Consider the following 19,483-nt stretch of genomic DNA (forward strand, 5'->3'; position numbering starts at 1 on the left):
CACACATGTCAAAAGTGACTTCAACCAAATTTTACAAACCGTGTTTAAGAGTTTTTACGTATTGCCCTCTTCACGTGTGTTTCTTCTTGTTTGTGAATTTGAAGCCTCTTTTCTCTCTTCTAAACCGCATCATGACATAAGGGTCATCTCTGGAGTCAGGTCTATCCTCACCCGCCTCCATTTCTGTCGGCTTTCACAGCTTTCACACATACAGTGCTGTATGTGTGGATTCATATTCGTGGTGACTGATTTTTTTATTATTTATATATTTATTATTTTTATTTTATTTATTTGTTTTCACAGTGCTGTATGTGTGGATTCGCATTCGTGGTGACTGATTTTTATTATTTATATATTTATTATTTTTATTTGTTTGTTTATTTTTCACAGTGCTGTATGTGTGGATTCACATTCGTGGTGACTGATTTTTATTATTTATATATTATTTTTATTTATTTTTCACAGTGCTGTATGTGTGGATTCATATTCGTGGTGACTGATTTTTATTATTTATATATTTATAATTTTTATTTTATTGTTTATTTTTTACAGTGCTGTATGTGTGGATTCATATTCGTGGTGACAGATTTTTATTATTTATATATTATTTTTCTTTTATTTATTTGTTTATTTTTCACAGTGCTGTATGTGTGGATTCATATTCGTGGTGACTGATTTTTATTATTTATATATTTATTATTTTTATTTTATTTTATTATTTTTCACCGTGCTGTATGTGTGGATTCATATTCGTGGTGACTGATTTTTATTATTTATATATTTATTATTTTTATTTATTTGTTTATTTTTCACAGTGCTGTATGTGTGGATTCATATTTGTGGTGACTGATTTTTATTATTTATATATTATTTTTCTTTTATTTATTTGTTTATTTTTCACAGTGCTGTATGTGTGGATTCATATTTGTGGTGACAGATTTTTATTATTTATATATTATTTTTCTTTTATTTATTTGTTTATTTTTCACAGTGCTGTATGTGTGGATTCATATTCGTGGTGACTGATTTTTATTATTTATATATTTATTATTTTTATTTTATTTTATTATTTTTCACCGTGCTGTATGTGTGGATTCATATTCGTGGTGACTGATTTTTATTATTTATATATTTATTATTTTTATTTTATTTGTTTATTTTTCACAGTGCTGTATGTGTGGATTCATATTTGTGGTGACTGATTTTTATTATTTATATATTTTTATTTTATTGTTTATTTTCACAGTGCTGTATGTGTGGATTCATATTCGTGGTGACTGATTTTTATTATTTATATATTTATTATTTTATTTTATTTTTCACAGTGCTGTATGTGTGGATTCATATTCGTGGTGACTGATTTTTTTATTATTTATATATTTATTATTTTTATTTTATTTATTTGTTTTCACAGTGCTGTATGTGTGGATTCGCATTCGTGGTGACTGATTTTTATTATTTATATATTTATTATTTTTATTTGTTTGTTTATTTTTCACAGTGCTGTATGTGTGGATTCACATTCGTGGTGACTGATTTTTATTATTTATATATTATTTTTATTTATTTTTCACAGTGCTGTATGTGTGGATTCATATTCGTGGTGACAGATTTTTATTATTTATATATTTATTATTTTTATTTTATTTGTTTATTTTTCACAGTGCTGTATGTGTGGATTCATATTCGTGGTGACAGATTTTCATTATTTATATATTATTTTTCTTTTATTTATTTGTTTATTTTTCACAGTGCTGTATGTGTGGATTCATATTCGTGGTGACTGATTTTTATTATTTATATATTTATTATTTTTATTTTATTTTATTATTTTTCACCGTGCTGTATGTGTGGATTCATATTCGTGGTGACTGATTTTTATTATTTATATATTTATTATTTTTATTTTATTTGTTTATTTTTCACAGTGCTGTATGTGTGGATTCATATTTGTGGTGACTGATTTTTATTATTTATATATTATTTTTATTTTATTGTTTATTTTCACAGTGCTGTATGTGTGGATTCATATTCGTGGTGACTGATTTTTATTATTTATATATTTATTATTTTATTTTATTTTTCACAGTGCTGTATGTGTGGATTCATATTTGTGGTGACTGATTTTTATTATTTATATATTTATTATTTTTATTTTATTGTTTATTTTTCACAGTGCTGTATGTGTGGATTCATATTCGTGGTGACTGATTTTTATTATTTATATATTTATTATTTTTATTTGTTTGTTTATTTTTCACAGTGCTATATGTGTAGATTCGTATTCGTGGTGACTGATTTTTATTATTTATATATTTATTATTTTTATTTTATTTGTTTATTTTTCACAGTGCTGTATGTGTGGATTCATATTTGTGGTGACTGATTTTTATTATTTATATATTATTTTTATTTTATTGTTTATTTTCACAGTGCTGTATGTGTGGATTCATATTCGTGGTGACTGATTTTTATTATTTATATATTTATTATTTTATTTTATTTTTCACAGTGCTGTATGTGTGGATTCATATTTGTGGTGACTGATTTTCATTATTTATATATTTATTATTTTTATTTTATTGTTTATTTTTCACAGTGCTGTATGTGTGGATTCATATTCGTGGTGACTGATTTTTATTATTTATATATTTATTATTTTTATTTTATTGTTTGTTTTTCACAGTGCTGTATGTGTGGATTCATATTCATGGTGTCTGATTTTTATTATTTATATATTATTTTTATTTATTTTTCAGCTTGCTGTATGTGTGAATTCATATTTGTGGTGACTGATTTTTATTATTTATATATTTATTATTTTTATTTTATTGTTTATTTTTCACAGTGCTGTATGTGTGGATTCATATTCATGGTGTCTGATTTTTATTATTTATATATTTATTATTTTTATTTTATTGTTTATTTTTCACAGTGCTGTATGTGTGGATTCATATTCGTGGTTACTGATTTTTATTATTTATATATTTATTATTTTTATTTATTTGTTTATTTTTCACAGTGCTGTATGTGTGGATTCATATTCGTGGTGACTGATTTTTATTATTTATATATTTATTATTTTTATTTTATTTATTTTTCACCGTGCTGTATGTGTGGATTCATATTCGTGGTGACTGATTTTTATTATTTATATATTTATTATTTTTATTTTGTTTATTTTTCACAGTGCTGTATGTGTGGATTCATATTCGTGGTGACTGATTTTTATTATTTATATATTTATTATTTTTATTTTATTTGTTTTTCACAGTGCTGTATGTGTGGATTCATATTCGTGGTGACTGATTTTTATTATTTATATATTTATTATTTTTATTTTATTGTTTATTTTTCACCGTGCTGTATGTGTGGATTCATATTCGTGGTGACTGATTTTTATTATTTATATATTTATTATTTTTATTTTATTGTTTATTTTTCACCGTGCTGTGTGTGTGGATTCATATTCGTGGTGACTGATTTTTATTATTTATATATTTATTATGTTTATTTTTCACAGTGCTGTATGTGTGGATTCATATTCGTGTTGACTGATTTTTATTATTTATATATTTATTATTTTTATTTTATTTGTTTGTTTATTTTTCACAGTGCTGTATGTGTGGATTCATATTCGTGGTGACTGATTTTTATTATTTATATATTTATTATGTTTATTTTATTTGTTTGTTTATTTTTCACCGTGCTGTATGTGTGGATTCATATTCGTGGTGACTGATTTTTATTATTTATATATTTATTATTTTTATTTTATTTGTTTGTTTATTTTTCACCGTGCTGTATGTGTGGATTCATATTCGTGGTGACTGATTTTTATTATTTATATATTTATTATGTTTATTTTTCACAGTGCTGTATGTGTGGATTCATATTCGTGTTGACTGATTTTTATTATTTATATATTTATTATTTTTATTTTATTTGTTTGTTTATTTTTCACAGTGCTATATGTGTGGATTCATATTCGTGGTGACAGATTTTTATTATTTATATATTTATTATTTTTATTTTATTGTTTATTTTTCACAGTGCTGTATGTGTGGATTCATATTCGTGGTGACAGATTTTTATTATTTATATATTATTTTTATTTTATTTGTTTATTTTTCACAGTGCTGTATGTGTGGATTCATATTCGTGGTGACTGATTTTTATTATTTATATATTTATTATTTTTATTTTATTTGTTTATTTTTCACAGTGCTGTATGTGTGGATTCATATTCGTGGTGACTGATTTGTATTATTTATATATTTATTATTTTTATTTTATTTGTTTGTTTTTCACAGTGCTGTATGTGTGGATTCATATTCGTGGTGACAGATTTTTATTATTTATATATTATTTTTATTTTATTTGTTTATTTTTCACAGTGCTGTATGTGTGGATTCATATTCGTGGTGACTGATTTTTATTATTTATATATTATTTTTATTTTATTTGTTTGTTTATTTTTCACAGTGCTGTATGTGTGGATTCATATTCGTGGTGACTGATTTTTATTATTTATATATTATTTTTATTTTATTTGTTTGTTTATTTTTCACAGTGCTGTATGTGTGGATTCATATTCGTGGTGACTGATTTTTATTATTTATATATTTTATTTTGTTTTATTTTTCACAGTGCTGTATGTGTGGATTCATATTCGTGGTGACTGATTTTTATTATTTATATATTTTATTTTGTTTTATTTTTCACAGTGCTGTATGTGTGGATTCATATTCGTGGTGACTGATTTTTATTATTTATATATTATTTTTATTTTATTTGTTTGTTTATTTTTCACAGTGCTGTATGTGTGGATTCATATTCGTGGTGACTGATTTTTATTATTTATATATTATTTTTATTTTATTTGTTTGTTTATTTTTCACAGTGCTGTATGTGTGGATTCATATTCGTGGTGACTGATTTTTATTATTTATATATTTTATTTTGTTTTATTTTTCACAGTGCTGTATGTGTGGATTCATATTCGTGGTGACTGATTTTTATTATTTATATATTTTATTTTGTTTTATTTTTCACAGTGCTGTATGTGTGGATTCATATTCGTGGTGACTGATTTTTATTATTTATATATTTATTATTTTTATTTATTTGTTTATTTTTCACAGTGCTGTATGTGTGGATTCATATTCGTGGTGACTGATTTTTATTATTTATATATTATTTTTATTTTATTTGTTTGTTTATTTTTCACAGTGCTGTATGTGTGGATTCATATTCGTGGTGACTGATTTTTATTATTTATATATTTTATTTTGTTTTATTTTTCACAGTGCTGTATGTGTGGATTCATATTTGTGGTGACTGATTTTTATTATTTATATTTTATTTTATTTGTTTGTTTATTTTTCACAGTGCTATATGTGTAGATTCATATTCGTGGTGACTGATTTTTATTATGTATATATTTATTATTTTTATTTTATTTGTTTATTTTTCACAGTGCTGTATGTGTGGATTCATATTCGTGGTGACAGATTCTTATTATTTATATATTTATTTTTATTTTATTTGTTTATTTTTCACAGTGCTGTATGTGTGGATTCATATTCGTGGTGACTGATTTTTATTATTTATATATTTATTATTTTTATTTTATTTGTTTGTTTATTTTTCACAGTGCTGTATGTGTGGATTCATATTCGTGGTGACTGATTTGTATTATTTATATATTTATTATTTTTATTTTATTTGTTTATTTTTCACAGTGCTGTATGTGTGGATTCATATTCGTGGTGACTGATTTTTATTATTTATATATTTATTATTTTTATTTTATTTGTTTGTTTATTTTTCACAGTGCTGTATGTGTGGATTCATATTTGTGGTGACTGATTTTTATTATTTATATATTTATTATTTTATTTTATTGTTTATTTTCACAGTGCTGTATGTGTGGATTCATGTTCGTGGTGACTGATTTTTATTATTTATATATTTATTATTTTTATTTTATTGTTTGTTTTTCACAGTGCTGTATGTGTGGATTCATATTTGTGGTGACTGATTTTTATTATTTATATTTTATTTTATTTGTTTATTTTTCACAGTGCTATATGTGTAGATTCATATTCGTGGTGACTGATTTTTATTATGTATATATTTATTATTTTTATTTTATTTGTTTATTTTTCACAGTGCTGTATGTGTGGATTCATATTCGTGGTGACTGATTTTTATTATTTATATATTTATTATTTTTATTTTATTTGTTTGTTTATTTTTCACAGTGCTGTATGTGTGGATTCATATTTGTGGTGACTGATTTTTATTATTTATATATTTATTATTTTATTTTATTGTTTATTTTCACAGTGCTGTATGTGTGGATTCATGTTCGTGGTGACTGATTTTTATTATTTATATATTTATTATTTTTATTTTATTGTTTGTTTTTCACAGTGCTGTATGTGTGGATTCATATTTGTGGTGACTGATTTTTATTATTTATATTTTATTTTATTTGTTTGTTTATTTTTCACAGTGCTATATGTGTAGATTCATATTCGTGGTGACTGATTTTTATTATGTATATATTTATTATTTTTATTTTATTTGTTTATTTTTCACAGTGCTGTATGTGTGGATTCATATTCGTGGTGACAGATTCTTATTATTTATATATTTATTTTTATTTTATTTGTTTATTTTTCACAGTGCTGTATGTGTGGATTCATATTCGTGGTGACTGATTTTTATTATTTATATATTTATTATTTTTATTTTATTTGTTTGTTTATTTTTCACAGTGCTGTATGTGTGGATTCATATTCGTGGTGACTGATTTGTATTATTTATATATTTATTATTTTTATTTTATTTGTTTATTTTTCACAGTGCTGTATGTGTGGATTCATATTCGTGGTGACTGATTTTTATTATTTATATATTTATTATTTTTATTTTATTTGTTTGTTTATTTTTCACAGTGCTGTATGTGTGGATTCATATTTGTGGTGACTGATTTTTATTATTTATATATTTATTATTTTATTTTATTGTTTATTTTCACAGTGCTGTATGTGTGGATTCATGTTCGTGGTGACTGATTTTTATTATTTATATATTTATTATTTTTATTTTATTTGTTTGTTTATTTTTCACAGTGCTGTATGTGTGGATTCATATTCGTGGTGACTGATTTTTATTATTTATATATTTTATTTTGTTTTATTTTTCACAGTGCTGTATGTGTGGATTCATATTCGTGGTGACTGATTTTTATTATTTATATATTTATTATTTTTATTTTATTGTTTGTTTTTCACAGTGCTGTATGTGTGGATTCATATTCGTGGTGACTGATTTTTATTATTTATATTTTATTTTATTTGTTTGTTTATTTTTCACAGTGCTATATGTGTAGATTCATATTCGTGGTGACTGATTTTTATTATGTATATATTTATTATTTTTATTTTATTTGTTTATTTTTCACCGTGCTGTATGTGTGGATTCATATTCGTGGTGACTGATTTTTATTATTTATATATTTATTATTTTTATTTTATTTGTTTATTTTTCACAGTGCTGTATGTGTGGATTCATATTTGTGGTGACTGATTTTTATTATTTATATATTTTTATTTTATTGTTTATTTTCACAGTGCTGTATGTGTGGATTCATATTCGTGGTGACTGATTTTATTATTTATATATTTATTATTTTATTTTATTTTTCACAGTGCTGTATGTGTGGATTCATATTTGTGGTGACTGATTTTTATTATTTATATATTTATTATTTTTATTTTATTGTTTATTTTTCACAGTGCTGTATGTGTGGATTCATATTCGTGGTGACTGATTTTTATTATTTATATATTTATTATTTTTATTTGTTTATTTTTCACAGTGCTATATGTGTAGATTCATATTCGTGGTGACTGATTTTTATTATTTATATATTTATTATTTTTATTTTATTTGTTTATTTTTCACCGTGCTGTATGTGTGGATTCATATTTGTGGTGACTGATTTTTATTATTTATATATTATTTTTATTTTATTGTTTATTTTCACAGTGCTGTATGTGTGGATTCATATTCGTGGTGACTGATTTTATTATTTATATATTTATTATTTTATTTTATTTTTCACAGTGCTGTATGTGTGGATTCATATTTGTGGTTTCTGATTTTTATTATTTATATATTTATTATTTTTATTTTATTGTTTATTTTTCACAGTGCTGTATGTGTGGATTCATATTCGTGGTGACTGATTTTTATTATTTATATATTTATTTTTATTTATTTTTCACAGTGCTATATGTGTAGATTCATATTCGTGGTGACTGATTTTTATTATTTATATATTTATTATTTTTATTTTATTTGTTTATTTTTCACAGTGCTGTGTGTGTGGATTCATATTCGTGGTGACTGATTTTTATTATTTATATATTTATTATTTTTATTTTATTTGTTTTATTTTTCACCATGCTGTATGTGTGGATTCATATTCGTGGTGACTGATTTTTATTATTTATATATTATGTTTATTTTTCACAGTGCTGTATGTGTGGATTCATATTCGTGTTGACTGATTTTTATTATTTATATATTTATTATTTTTATTTTATTTGTTTGTTTATTTTTCACAGTGCTATATGTGTGGATTCATATTCGTGGTGACAGATTTTTATTATTTATATATTTATTATTTTTATTTTATTGTTTATTTTTCACAGTGCTGTATGTGTGGATTCATATTCGTGGTGACAGATTTTTATTATTTATATATTTATTATTTTTATTTTATTTGTTTATTTTTCACAGTGCTGTATGTGTGGATTCATATTCGTGGTGACTGATTTTTATTATTTATATATTTATTATTTTTATTTTATTTGTTTGTTTATTTTTCACAGTGCTGTATGTGTGGATTCATATTCGTGGTGACTGATTTGTATTATTTATATATTTATTATTTTTATTTTATTTGTTTATTTTTCACAGTGCTGTATGTGTGGATTCATATTCATGGTGACTGATTTGTATTATTTATATATTTATTATTTTTATTTTATTTGTTTATTTTTCACAGTGCTGTATGTGTGGATTCATATTTGTGGTGACTGATTTTTATTATTTATATATTTATTATTTTATTTTATTGTTTATTTTCACAGTGCTGTATGTGTGGATTCATATTCGTGGTGACTGATTTTTATTATTTATATATTATTTTTATTTTATTTGTTTTATTTTTCACAGTGCTGTATGTGTGGATTCATATTCGTGGTGACTGATTTTTATTATTTATATATTTTATTTTGTTTTATTTTTCACAGTGCTGTATGTGTGGATTCATATTCGTGGTGACTGATTTTTATTATTTATATATTATTTTTATTTTATTGTTTGTTTTTCACAGTGCTGTATGTGTGGATTCATATTCGTGGTGACTGATTTTTATTATTTATATTTTATTTTATTTGTTTGTTTATTTTTCACAGTGCTATATGTGTAGATTCATATTCGTGGTGACTGATTTTTATTATGTATATATTTATTATTTTTATTTTATTTGTTTATTTTTCACAGTGCTGTATGTGTGGATTCATATTCGTGGTGACAGATTTTTATTATTTATATATTTATTATTTTTATTTTATTTGTTTATTTTTCACAGTGCTGTATGTGTGGATTCATATTCATGGTGACTGATTTTTATTATTTATATATTTATTATTTTTATTTTATTTGTTTATTTTTCACAGTGCTGTATGTGTGGATTCATATTCGTGGTGACTGATTTGTATTATTTATATATTTATTATTTTTATTTTATTTGTTTATTTTTCACAGTGCTGTATGTGTGGATTCATATTCGTGGTGACTGATTTTTATTATTTATATATTTATTATTTTTATTTTATTTGTTTGTTTATTTTTCACAGTGCTGTATGTGTGGATTCATATTTGTGGTGACTGATTTTTATTATTTATATATTTATTATTTTATTGTATTTATTTTCACAGTGCTGTATGTGTGGATTCATATTCGTGGTGACTGATTTTTATTATTTATATATTATTTTTATTTTATTTGTTTGTTTATTTTTCACAGTGCTGTATGTGTGGATTCATATTTGTGGTGACTGATTTTTATTATTTATATATTTATTATTTTATTGTTTATTTTCACAGTGCTGTATGTGTGGATTCATATTCGTGGTGACTGATTTTTATTATTTATATATTTTATTTTGTTTTATTTTTCACAGTGCTGTATGTGTGGATTCATATTCGTGGTGACTGATTTTTATTATTTTTATTTTATTGTTTGTTTTTCACAGTGCTGTATGTGTGGATTCATATTCGTGGTGACTGATTTTTATTATTTATATTTTATTTTATTTGTTTGTTTGTTTTTCACAGTGCTGTATGTGTAGATTCATATTCGTGGTGACTGATTTTTATTATGTATATATTTATTATTTTTATTTTATTTGTTTGTTTATTTTTCACAGTGCTGTATGTGTGGATTCATATTCGTGGTGACAGAGTTTTATTATTTATATATTTATTATTTTTATTTTATTGTTTATTTTTCACCATGCTGTATGTGTGGATTCATATTCGTGGTGACAGATTTTTATTATTTATATATTTATTATTTTTATTTTATTTGTTTATTTTTCACAGTGCTGTATGTGTAGATTCACATTCGTGGTGACTGATTTTTATTATGTATATATTTATTATTTTTATTTTTATTTGTTTGTTTATTTTTCACAGTGCTGTATGTGTGGATTCATATTTGTGGTGTCTGATTTTTATTATTTATATATTATTTTTATTTTATTGTTTATTTTTCACACTGCTGTATGTGTGGATTCATATTTGTGGTGTCTGATTTTTATTATTTATATATTATTTTTATTTTATTGTTTATTTTTCACAGTGCTGTATGTGTAGATTCATATTCGTGGTGACAGATTTTTATTATTTATATATTTATTATTATTATTTTATTTATTTGTTTATTTTTCACAGTGCTGTATGTGTAGATTCATATTTGTGGTGTCTGATTTTTTATTATTTATATATTTTATTTTTATTTATTTGTTTATTTTTCACAGTGCTGTATGTGTGGATTCATATTCGTGGTGTCTGATTTTTTTATTATTTATATATTTATTATTTCATTTTTATTTGTTTATTTTTCACAGTGCTGTATGTGTGGATTCATATTCGTGGTGATTGATATTTATTATTTATCTATTTATTATTTTATTTTATTTTTGTTTATTTTTCACAGTGCTGTATGTGTGGATTCATATTCGTGGTGACTGATTTTTATTATTTATCTATTTATTATTTTATTTTATTTGTTTGTTTATTTTTCACAGTGCTGTATGTGTGGATTCATATTCGTGGTGTCTGATTTTTTTATTATTTATTTATTTTATGTGTTTATTTTTTACAGTGCTGTATGTGTAGATTCATATTTGTGGTGTCTGATTTTTTTTTTATTATTTATATATTTATTATATTTTTATTTGTTTATTTTTCACAGTACTGTATATGTGGATTCATATTCGTGGTGACTGATTTTTATTATTTATCTATTTATTATTTTATTTTATTTGTTTGTTTATTTTTCACAGTGCTGTATGTGTGGATTCATATTCGTGGTGACTCATTTTTTTTATTATTTATCTATTTATTATTTTATTTTATGTCTGTTTATTTTTCACAGTGCTGTATGTGTGGATTCATATTTGTGGTGTCTCATTTTTATTATTTATATATTTATTATTTTTATTTTATTGTTTATTTTTCACAGTGCTGTATGTGTAGATTCATATTTGTGGTGTCTGATTTTTTATTATTTATATATTTTATTTTTATTTATTTGTTTATTTTTCACAGTGCTGTATGTGTGGATTCATATTTGTGGTGTCTGATTTTTTTTTTTTTATTTATATATTTATTATTTTATTTTTATTTATGTTTATTTTTCACAGTGCTGTATGTGTGGATTCATATTCGTGGTGATTGATATTTATTATTTATCTATTTATTATTTTATTTTATGTCTGTTTATTTTTCACAGTGCTGTATGTGTGGATTCATATTTGTGGTGTCTCATTTTTATTATTTATATATTTATTATTTTTATTTTATTGTTTATTTTTCACAGTGCTGTATGTGTGGATTCATATTTGTGGTGTCTCATTTTTATTATTTATATATTTATTATTTTTATTTTATTGTTTGTTTTTCACAGTGCTGTATGTGTAGATTCATATTTGTGGTGTCTGATTTTTTATTATTTATATATTTTATTTTTATTTATTTGTTTATTTTTCACAGTGCTGTATGTGTGGATTCATATTCGTGGTGTCTGATTTTTTTTATTATTTATATATTTATTATTTTATTTTTATTTATGTTTATTTTTCACAGTGCTGTATGTGTGGATTCATATTCGTGGTGATTGATATTTATTATTTATCTATTTATTATTTTATTTTATTTTTGTTTATTTTTCACAGTGCTGTATGTGTGGATTCATATTCGTGGTGACTGATTTTTATTATTTATCTATTTATTATTTTATTTTATTTGTTTGTTTGTTTATTTTTCACAGTGCTGTATGTGTGGATTCATATTCGTGGTGTCTGATTTTTTTATTATTTATTTATTTTATGTGTTTATTTTTTACAGTGCTGTATGTGTAGATTCATATTTGTGGTGTCTGATTTTTTTTTTTATTATTTATATATTTATTATATTTTTATTTGTTTATTTTTCACAGTACTGTATATGTGGATTCATATTCGTGGTGACTGATTTTTATTATTTATCTATTTATTATTTTATTTTATTTGTTTGTTTATTTTTCACAGTGCTGTATGTGTGGATTCATATTCGTGGTGACTCATTTTTTTATTATTTATCTATTTATTATTTTATTTTATGTCTGTTTATTTTTCACAGTGCTGTATGTGTGGATTCATATTTGTGGTGTCTCATTTTTATTATTTATATATTTATTATTTTTATTTTATTGTTTATTTTTCACAGTGCTGTATGTGTGGATTCATATTTGTGGTGTCTCATTTTTATTATTTATATATTTATTATTTTTATTTTATTGTTTATTTTTCACAGTGCTGTATGTGTGGATTCATATTTGTGGTGTCTCATTTTTATTATTTATATATTTATTATTTGTATTTGTTTGTTTTTCACAGTGCTGTATGTGTGGATTCATATTTGTGGTGTCTGATTTTTATTATTTATATATTTATTATTTTTATTTTATTGTTTATTTTTCACAGTGCTGTATGTGTGGATTCATATTTGTGGTGTCTCATTTTTATTATTTATATATTATTTTTATTTATTTGTTTTTCACAGTGCTGTATGTGTGGATTCATATTTGTGGTGTCTCATTTTTATTATTTATATATTTATTATTTTTATTTGTTTGTTTATTTTTCACAGTGCTGTATGTGTGGATTCATATTCGTGGTGACAGATTTTTATTATGTATATATTATTTTTATTTATTTGTTTTTCACAGTGCTGTATGTGTGGATTCATATTTGTGGTGTCTGATTTTTATTATTTATATATTTATTATTTTTATTTTATTGTTTATTTTTCACAGTGCTGTATGTGTGGATTCATATTCGTGGTGACAGATTTTTATTATTTATTATTTTTATTTTATTATATGTGTTTATTTTTCACAGTGCTGTATGTGTGGATTCATATTTGTGGTGTCTGATTTTTATTATTTATATATTTTATTTATTTCTTTATTTTTCACAGTGCTGTATGTGTGGATTCATATTTGTGGTGTCTGATTTTTATTATTTATCTATTATTTTATTTGTTTATTTTTCACAATGCTGTATGTGTGGATTCATATTTGTGGTGTCTGATTTTTATTATTTATCTATTTTATTTATTTGTTTATTTTTCACAATGCTGTATGTGTGGATTCATATTTGTGGTGTCTGATTTTTATTATTTATCTATTTTATTTATTTGTTTATTTTTCACAATGCTGTATGTGTGGATTCATATTTGTGGTGTCTGATTTTTATTATTTATATATTATTTTATTTGTTTATTTTTCACAGTGCTGTATGTGTGGATTCATATTTGTGGTGTCTGATTTTTATTATTTATCTATTTTATTTATTTGTTTATTTTTCACAATGCTGTATGTGTGGATTCATATTTGTGGTGGCTGATTTTTATTATTTATCTATTTATTATTTTATTTTATGTGTTTATTTTTCACAGTGCTGTATGTGTGGATTCATATTCGTGGTGGCTGATTTTTTTTTGTTTTTGTTTTATTGTTTAAAGTTTTTTGGTTCACTGTCTCATTTATATTCTGTTGTGGGAATCCTCCATGATTGACAATTACTGCAGAGCAGGGGGTGGGCTTTCATTCCACAGTGCTCACTGTGATTGGCTGCCAAGAGTGTGACAGAAAATGCGCATTGAGGAGGGAGGAGGTGGAGGAGAGAGAGAGAGATGCCGCTCCACAGTTCAGACTCTCATCTGTCCCGAAAAGATGCCAGAAGAAAAGAGGAGTCGTCGATGTGGCTGACGGAGGGGATTCTCCTGCAGCAAGAGGCGGAGTGAAGTAAGAGAACAAACAGAAGAACATCATTATCATCACCATCACCGCAGGAGGCTTTCCTTTTATTTAGAGTGCAACAGGAGAAACTCTGCCACTCCTCTTTTCGTCCTCCTTGTTGGCCTCCATCTGCAGTCTTTTGGGGGTGCTGACATCACTGCTGGGCTGCTCTCTCTCTCTCTCTCTCTCTCTGTCTTGCTCCTGCTCCTCATGCCTTCTCCTGCTCCTCGCGTCTCCTCCTGCTCCTCACTCATGTTGTGCAGAGCCGCGAGCTGATGCTGCTGGTGATGCATTTCTGCCGTCACGGAGCTTCATCTGAGGATTCTCCTGCGTGGAGCCTGAAGGTCCAGATCAGACTCCTGAGGAGCAGCGGCCAGAAGAATTACGCAGTCTGAAAACCAGGAGGATGAATCGGTTTAGAGACTGAATCGTGTTCCTGCACAGAACAACAGAAGCTGAAACCATCAGTTTCAGTTCAAACAAACAGCCGATTGATGGTTTGTTTGAAGTTTGACTGGTTGTAGTTTGAGGTATTGATGGATTATTGATTAGTGTCTAAATTTGGCAGTAGTTTCAGTTCTGAGTTGATTTTTGAGCTTCAGCAGGGACGGTTCTGATCCAGATCAAATGCCAATACACATGTCAGGATCCATAATCCATTTGAGACGGAGCTGTTCTGCTCATTGCAGAATCCTGATCAGTGACGTGTCTCTTAAACTCTGAAGCCATCAGGAGACTCAAAGTCCACCTCTGGGGTCAAATCTGGTTCTAGGTTCTTGGTGTTTGATCGACCTGGGTCAGTTAAGAGGTTCTGTCTTCAACAGGAACATTTTCACCAACAATTTCTGATCCATTTTCTGAATGATCTGGAGGTCAACTAAAGGTCAAACATCTGCTGGGTTCTGGAGCAGATCAGGTCTTCCTTCTGCTCCTTGACTGAAAGGCTCATGGACTTTGTAAATCTGAAACTCAAATCACATTTGTTCTGGACTCTGGACTCGTTGCGATGATTGGCGTCAACAGCATCCACTCCACAGGCCGCCTGCGCTCACGGTCCCTCTGCTCAGTCCGGAGCGGACGGGACTCAAGGGACTCTGACCCTTTCCGGTATCCCAGAACCCCTCGTTCTCGTTCACTCAAACCGTTGGCATTCCCCAACCTGTTGGGAAAAACCCAAGACGGACAGCAGCACCTGCAGAGCCGCAAGAAGAAGGTAGAATCTGCCAGCGTCAGAAAGAACCCACTCAGCTCTTAGTTCCGTTTTGGGGTTTTTGTTTTGTTTTGAGAAAACAAGAATCACTCAAAATTCATGTTCATGTCTCTTTAGATACACCAGCATCTCTCTCATGGAGGCTGAAAGCAAAAACTTATTCTGTTACCGGGCAGAATTCTATGCACTCGATTGTTTTGAGAGAGAAAAACAAAAACAAAGAAGGTGGCGGCTTTTTGTCTGTTTCTGTGTGGATTTTGGTATCAATTTCTGAGTTTTTTCCAAGAAAAAAAAAAACAATTAAGCGTTTTTTTTTATTGTCATGTTCACAGTAAAAACAGTCAGTTATACCACACAATGAAATTCTTACTCTGTTCTTTCTCCCTAGAAAATTTGCTTGTAGTAAGTTCACAGGCAGTTGTTATTAAAAAACCCTCCACATTGTAAAATACACATTATTAGACTGAAGGATGTATATACACTGTTTAAAGGATGTATTGTTTTTGAGGATGTGCAATATTAAGGCAGTTTTGTGCCAAGCAGCATTCCTGCTGTCGAGGAGGCGTAAGGTCCACGGGTGCATAAACAGTGAACAGAGCTGTTATAATAAATAGTTAGAGGATGATAGTAATAATGATGAGGAGGAGAATGTCAGTAAAATAACAGTCAGTCAGGTGGTGGAGGAGTCAATGTGTCAGAGAGACACTGAGAAGTCTAATGGCCATTGGGTAGAAGCTGCTCCCCAGCCTAGTGGTCCTGGACATCAGACTCTTGTAGCCTCTGCCTGATGGTTGGAGTGTGAAGAATGAGTGTTGGGGGGTGTGTCCTTCAGAGGACTCTGGTTTGGTAAATATCCTGCAGTGAGGGGAAGGTGCCTCAGAGATGTACTGTGACGTGTTAACCACACGCCAGACAGCCTTCCTGTCTTGGACTGTGCAGTTCCCATACCACACTGTGGTGGCAGTGCTGAGGATGTTCTCATTCGTACAGCTGTAGAAGGTGCTGAGAATTTTGGCTGACAGACCAAATTTTCTCAGCCTTCTCAGAACGTCCAATCTCTGTTGGGACGTCTTGATGATCTGTCGATGTTCTAAGACCAGGTGAGATCATTACTGATGTGAGTGCTGATGAGTTTGAAGGTCTTCACCCTCTCCACCTCTGTCTCATCAGTGTATAGTTGGTGTGTGCAGCTCCCCACTACTCCTTGGATCAGTAACCATCTCTTTGGTCTTGTCTGCATTGAGATAAAGATTATTGTCGTGACACCAGGCTACCAGATCTGCCACCTCCCTTCTATATGTTGTCTTATCCCCACCAGTGATCAGACCAATGACTGTAGTGTCATCTGCAAATTTAATGATGCTGGTGTTGTTCTGGGAGGCTACACAGTCATACGTGAAGAGTGTGTTTAGCAGGGGGCTCAACACATAGCCCTGGGGTGTCCCCGTGCTCACAGTTCTTATGCTGGATGTGCGGTTATGAACTTTAACTGACTGGGATCTGCTTGTTAGGAAATTCAGCACCCAGTTACAGAGGGAGGGTGTCAGTCTGCATGGGAGGAGCCTGTGAGTTTGTGGGGAATGACTGTGTTGAATGCTGAGTTGTAGTTGATGAACAGCATTCTGACATATGTGTCCCTGCCCTGTAAGTATGTGAGGGCTGTGTGGATAAGTGTTAACGACATCATCAGTGGATTGGTTCTGGCGATATGCAAACTGTAAGGGGGCCACGGTGTCTGGGATGGTCTTTTTAATGTGGGTCCTGTCTATCCTTTCAAAGCACTTCATTATGATTGGAGTGAGTGCTATGGGATGGTAGTTATTTAAGCAGGTGGCAGCGTTTCTCTTGGAGACAGGCACTGTGGCGGTGAACTTTAAACAGATGGGTACAGACATTTGTGCAAGGGACAGGTTGAATATGTCAGCAAACACATCATCGAGCTCTGATGAGCAAACCCTGAGTGCTGCTGTCTGTGGATTTGTCTTGCTCAGAACCCTGCGCACGTCTGCCGACGTCACTGTGAGTGATGAGTCCTGTCTGCTCTTCTTGCCCAACATCCTTCCCTGCTGATCAGTATCTTGGGCCTCAGAGCGAACATAGAACTCATTCAGCTCATCTGGCAGTGTGGTTTGGCTGGATGTGACTGTGCTGCTCCCCTGCTGGAAGTCTGTGATGTGTTGGAGTCCTTCCCACATGCGTCAAGGGTCAAAGGTAGAGTAGTGACCCTCCAACTTCAGTCTGTATCGTATCTTGGCCTCTCTGATGGCTCTGCCCAGGTCATATCTGGCCTTTATATAGTCCTCAGCAGTGCTTGAGATGAATGCAGATGAGCGTGCACGTAGCATCACACATCACCTTACATCACAGTTTACCTGGGGTATTTGGTTGGGGTATTTCCTTCAGTGCTTTGTGGGAATAGCAGTCTCTGTGCATTTGTTAGTGTAGCTGATAACTGCAAATCTACAGTACTGTCCTCTCTCAAAGCTGCAGTTCTAAACACATCCCAGTTTGTACAGCCAAAGCAGTCCTGAAGCACGAGTTCAGGTTCTTCATTCCACACTTTAACAGTTTTGCTTACTGCTTGAGAACTTCTCTGTAGGCTATATACAGGAAGATGGAGATGTGGTCAGTCTTTCCATAATGTGGCCTGGGGCAGCCTTATAGGCACCTTTCACTTTGCTGTAGACTTGGTCAAGGATGTTATTTTCCCTTGTCGGAAATCTTTCGTGCTGATAACACTCCGACTGTGTTAAATACAGTGTCCGGATGTTTGGTCTCTTGTTTGCTGATGTCATGCAGCTGGCCTAGTGCGCTAGCAGTGTTAGCTTGTGGTGGTATGTAAACAGCTGTTATAAACACAGCGCTAAACTCAGGAGCCAGATAGAAAGGTCTGCACTTCACCATCAACAGTTCAGTGTCCGGTGAACAGAGTTTTCTACGGTTTGTACGTCTGAGCACCTCAGTTTCTTTACAGAAACACAGATGCCGCCACCTCTGTGTTTGCCCGATGCTAATGTCCAGTCATTTCGGTAAACAGCGCGTGTCCCAAGATGACTCACCAAGTCTGGCATATCTTCTGTCAGCCAGGTTTCCATGAAAGTGAGAACACAATTCACTCTGATCTCAAGTTGGGTTTTAATCCTTGTTTTCAGCTCGTCCATCTTATTTTCAAGAGAGCAGACATTAGCTAGCAGCAGATGACGTAGCGGTGGCCTGGTAGCCCTAGCTTTTAGCCTAGCCACTCCTCTTGCCTTGTTTCCGCCTCGGCCGCTTTGTTTGCCAGCTGCTCGGCTCACCAAAGGCCGGGGCTGCTGTGTCCACCCAACGTAGAAGAAAGTCAAACTCTGGGAGGCTGAATGCAACTTCGTGTTGAACCTTGCTGATGTTTAAAAGTGTCTCTCTACTGTAACCTACAGTCATGTTAGTGTACTGTACAACCCCAATTCCAATGAAGTTGGGACATTGTGTAAAATGTAAATAACAGAATACAATGATTTTCAAATCCTCTTCAACCTATATTCAATTGAATACACCACAAAGACAAGATATTTAATGTTCAAACTGATAAACTTTATTGTTTTTGTGCAAATATTTGCTCATTTTGAAATGGATGCCTGCAA

At 28.8% G+C, this 19,483-nt stretch overlaps 1 protein-coding gene across 3 annotated transcripts in view; it reads left to right on the plus strand.

The window, feature by feature from the left end:
- LOC117522820 (PH and SEC7 domain-containing protein 1-like) overlaps positions 1 to 19,483 on the plus strand; it is a 114,703-nt gene that overhangs the window by 80,744 nt on the left and 14,476 nt on the right. The gene's annotated exons all lie outside the window — the stretch shown is intronic.

Source organism: Thalassophryne amazonica, chromosome 13, assembly GCF_902500255.1.
Source record: "Thalassophryne amazonica chromosome 13, fThaAma1.1, whole genome shotgun sequence".
NCBI lineage: Eukaryota > Metazoa > Chordata > Actinopteri > Batrachoidiformes > Batrachoididae > Thalassophryne > Thalassophryne amazonica.